General features: G+C 39.0%; 2 pseudogenes; one reads left to right on the forward strand and one right to left on the reverse strand.

The window, feature by feature from the left end:
* The window catches only part of LOC102857531, a 98,028-nt pseudogene extending 95,277 nt beyond the window's left edge, over window positions 1-2,751 (reverse strand).
* Window positions 2,622-3,413, forward strand: LOC102854680 (annotated as a pseudogene).
* Window positions 3,414-5,184: the final 1,771 nt, after the last annotated feature.

Below are 5,184 nucleotides of genomic sequence, written 5' to 3' on the forward strand. Positions count from 1 at the left end.
ATACTGAATTTCTCCATTACCTTTTTTCACAGATGCAGTCAATCAGATTTATGTGTAGTTCATCAGGTGACTCCACTGGTAGAGTAATCATTTACATTTTTAAAATAAAGTTATTTGCAATTAATAAATAATTGATTGTCCAAAATTCTATCATTTGAATTCCTGTCTCCATTTTGTCACCATGTTTTTCAAATACCAGTTCTTCTTTGTTTCAACTTTGACCTTCCAGTCACCAATTTGAAATCCTACTCAACTTGGTTGTATGTTTGATCTATTTCATACTGTGAAAGTTGTTTGTCATTGCTCTTATGTACCATTGAGTTAAAACTGAATCATAGCTGACCCTCTAATAGTTTTCAGAGGCAGTTCATTCCATGGAAGGAGATTGCTTCTATTTCTGTAATAGAGCAGCTGGTTACTCAATTGCATTTATTTGGGGTGGCAGTGCAACTCCTTAACCACTAAGCCATCATGTTACTCTATCTATAGAGAGATAAAGATGTTTAGGTAGGGAGGTAGATAGATAGACAGATAGATATACCTCCCCCCCACCCCCATTTATCTTTGACTTTAGTGATGGATGCATTTATTGGAATAATAGCTTTATTTACACGTCTTCTTGTATGTGTTTGGTCAATATCCAATATTACTCAAAGGATAATACTTTAGAATAGGTCCTGCATTGTTCTTTTTTGTTGTGAATAATACAGTATTCCTCTTCAATTTGTAATTCCTGGTGTAATACATCATGTGACTCTCATTTGAAATGACCAATATTATTCCATTTGAGCTAACTTACGTATTGAATATTAATATATATTCCATTTCATTTTTCAAAACTTTCTTTTCTTCTATATCCATACTTTGTACATTCTATGTTCCAATTTTTAATAAATGCTTCCATTGGTTTCTCCTAAATTTTTGAATGTTTTTCATACCGAGGGGCTCATTTTCTGGCACTATATCAAACAATGTTTCTCAAATATTTGTAGAGTTTTCAAAGTCTTGCTATTTTGTAAGTGGATGGCCAGTCATAATCCTTCGTCTGTATTAGTCCAGAAGATTGATTGAAACTTCTCCATCATGAGTTAGTGACCTGCTTGTATGTGTAATGCCGGTGGCGTACCTTCCAGCATCACAGCAATACTCAAGTCACCACAAACTAGAATACAAGAGTCATACTCACAGTTGTTGTCATTATGTGCAATTGAGTCACTTATGACTCATAGTGACCCTGTGTACAACGGCCCTGAACTCTGCTCTGCCTGTACCAACCTTACTGTCTCTGACACACCTACTCTCACTATCCCAGTCACTGTATCAATCCATCTGAGAGTGCACTGTCCCTCCACTCTTCCAAGCATGATTTCCCTCTCCAAGGACAGCTTTCTCCTTGCAGCATGCCCAAAGTATATCAGATGAAGCCTCAGAATATTTGCCTCCAAGGAGCAGCCTGGTTTCATTCTCTCTAAGATGAAACGGTTTGTTCTCCTGGCAGTCCATTTTCAACACTCTTCTCCAGTATCATAGCTGACGGAACTATAAAACAAACAAGCATAAAAATATCATAAAATAAGCATGCTTGTTATAAGAAACAGAACATAAGTCATCCCAGTAGGAGTTTAGAATTTGGATGACTACATAAGATTTTCTGACCTTTTGAGTGGTGACTGAGGCCACAAGATATGAGCCAGGTTACAGGTAGGACCTATTCCAATCTGGGATGTCTGAAGTATGTTGGAGAGGAGACAAAGCTTAGAGGAAAGTTTGCAAAACCACATAAAGAAATATCCAGTAGTAATGCAGAAAAAAAATTGAAGCTGTATTGAAGGCACTGACAAAATATAAGAGTCCAGGAATTGATGGAATACCAATTGACACATTTCCCTAATGTATGCCAAGAAATTTGGAAGATACTACCTCAACTTCTAACTAGACAAAACTAATGTTTGCTCCCATTCCAAAAAAGATAATCAATTCCACAAGCTAGTAAAATTTTACTTTTATTATTTTCAAGAGTATTAAAATTGGCTGAAATAGTGCATTAATAGAGCACTTCCTGTCAATATAGATTCAGAAGAGGCTGTGGCATAAGGCATTTAATTGCTAATAGTAAGATATATCTTGACCCTAAACAGAAGGATGTTTATCTATGTTATATTGATTTTTCAAGGGCATTTGTCTAGGTAGTAATAACAAATTATGGCTAACATTAAGGAGAACTGGAATCCCAGAATGCTTAATTGTACTAATGCAAAATCAATACATAGAACAAAAAGCAGGTGTCCTGAACAGAACAAGGGAACACAGCATCATTTGAAATCAATAAAGTTGTGTGTCAGCTTGGAATTCTTTCTCCATATCTACTCAAACTGTATGCTGAGCAAATCATTCAAGAAAGTAGTCTAAGAAGAATGTGACATCAGGATTGAAGGAAGACTCATCAACAACTTTTGTATCACAAATGACACAATCTTGCTGGCAGAAAGTGAAGAAGATTAGAAGCACTTACCGTAGAATATAACAAACTGCTGCTTCCCCAAGAAAGCATCAAATAGCGGATGACACCGGTGCAGCGGGAGGGCCTGAAGGCCCGGGGCCCTGGGATGGGAGCCCGCGGTGGTTTCCGCAGAGGCTTCGGTATCGGGTCTGCAGGGTCGGAGCCACGGCCAGGACCGTGGGGAGGGCGGCGGAGCTCAAGGAGGCAAAGCTGAGGATAAGAAGTGGCTCCCCATCACCAAACTGGGCCATTTAGTGAAAGATATGAAGATCAAATCTTTGGAGGAGATTTATTTCTTCTCACTGCCCCTTAAGGAGTCTGAGACTATTGACTTTTTCCTGGGCATGTCCCTTAAGGATGAGGTCTTGAAAATCATGCCAGTGCAGAAGCAGACACGTGCTGGCCAGTGGACCAGGTTCAAGACCTTTGTCGCCATTGGAGACTATAATGGCCGTGTTGACTTGGGCGTCAAGTGCTCCAAGAAGATGTGGGTACTGCCATCCATGGGGCCATTATACTGGCCAAGCTCTCCAATGTCCCTGTGCGGCAGGGCTACTGAGGGAACAAGGTTGACAAGCCTCACACAATTCCTTGCCAGGAGACTGGGCGTTGTGGCTCTGTGTTGGTGTGTCTAGTCCCTGCACTACAAGGCACTGTACCCAAGAAGCTGCTGCTGCTGACTAGAATTGATGACTGCTACACCTCAGCCAGGGACTGAACAGCTACCCTGGGCAACTTCGCAGAGGACACCTTTGATGCCATTTCCAATACCTACAGCTACTTGACCCCAGATCTCTGGAAAGAGACTGTGTTCACCAAGTCTCCCTACCAGGAATTCACGGACCATTTTGTCAAGACTTACACTAGTGTCTCCATGCTGAGGACTCAGGCTCCAGCTGTGACCACCACTTAGTGCATTCTGTATAACAAAAAAAGTGAATTAAGGTAAACAAACGAATAAAAAAGGAATATAAAAACTACAGCCTTCAATATTCATTCCATCTCAACACTTTAAAAAAAAAACAAATCACAAACTGGCATCATTATGACAGTTGGAGGAAAGATTGAAGTTGTCAACAAGTTGAATTCCTGGATCAACAATCCACAATTACTAGGATCTACAATCAGCATTCATAATATAGCAGTCAAGAAAACAGATATGTTTTGCATTAAGGAAATCTACTTTCATGGACTTCTCTAAAGTGCTAAAGAACAAAAATATCAGTTTAAAGACTGAGATGTGTCTGAGGCAGACTAGGTATTTGCTTCTTTTGCATCTGAAAATTGGCCAATGACTAAAGTGGCTTAGTCAGCTGTGCTGCAATACCGAAGGCACACAGTTTAAATCCACCAGCTGTTCTATGGGAGAAGGACAAGCAATAAGCTCCTGTGTGACACACTGTCTGAAAACCCACTGGAGGTTCAACCACAACAATAACCAAGAATAATTGGGGTTTTTGAATTGTGGCATTGGCAAAGAGTACTCATTATCCGTGACCTTCCAAATGAAGGAACAAATTTGTTTTAGAGGAAATGCATCCAAAGTGCTTTTTAAAGACAAAGATCATGAAACTTCATTTCGCATACTATGGGAATTGGTATCAGGAGGGACCATTCCTTGGAAAAAAGATATCATGCTCAGGGAAGTAGAGGGCCAGGGAAAGAAAAGACAGCTCTCAAAGTGATGAATTGACAGTGATTCTAACAGTGGACTTGAGCATGGGAGAAATCTTGAGAATGGTGTAAGACTGGGCAGGATTCTAATCTCATGTTTATAGGGTTGCTGTGAATCATAGGCGATACCTTAGGACATAGCAACTACAATAACAGCAACATTAATGCTTATAATGTCCTATCGAAGTCAAGTGTATCTTATATTCACAAATGCAGTCATATCACCTTTCTTGTATTTTCCCTGAAGTCTTTATATTTTTAAATGATATTAAGCAAGTGGATAAGTTCTCACTTTAAAGCAGCGAGCCACTTTGTAGTTGAAAGAGGTGAAAGTCAGCTTTTGTAAGGGTTAAGGCTTGGAAAATTCTTTGAGGTAGTTCTACTCTATCTTAAAATGGTACTGTGTGGCCTAGTCTGTAGGGAATTATGCTGTGAAGTCTGAAGATAGGGAGTTTGAATGCCAGAAGTTTCAGGGAAGTAAATGCACAGTCTCCCACTATTTAATTTGTTGTTGTTGTGTGCTATTGAGTTGGAAACAAATCATAGTTGAACCTCCAGTGAGAAAGAGACTGCCTATCTTTCTCCTAGGGAGGAAACTAGCTGGTGAATTCAACCACATACCTTTAAGTTGGCAGCATAACTTCTTACCACTATGTCACCGTAGCTACCCCTCCAATGCAATTAGTCTCTGAAAACTTGCTGAAGGGTCAGAAATTAATCAGTTTGTACTTGAGGGTGATTAGCTTTTTGAGTTTGTGAGTTAAAATCAATGGCAATAGATTCTATTGGATTACATTAATTTTACCTCAAAGCCTATAAATAAAAGGTCCAGACATAAATTGATGTAGAATTTAAGTTGAACTACTAATAGGACGGTTATAATCTCATCATATTTTTAGATCACAGTAAGCATCTATCAATAATGAGATATATTACATACTTGAGGGTTGAAGGTATAACTTCTAATATTTTTTCCTTTTAAGTCTTATATTTATGGTAAGATAAAATAG

The sequence above is a fragment of the Elephantulus edwardii genome, unplaced genomic scaffold, assembly GCF_000299155.1.
Source record: "Elephantulus edwardii isolate Elephantulus edwardi_28Jun2011 unplaced genomic scaffold, EleEdw1.0 scaffold00364, whole genome shotgun sequence".
Lineage (NCBI taxonomy): Eukaryota > Metazoa > Chordata > Mammalia > Macroscelidea > Macroscelididae > Elephantulus > Elephantulus edwardii.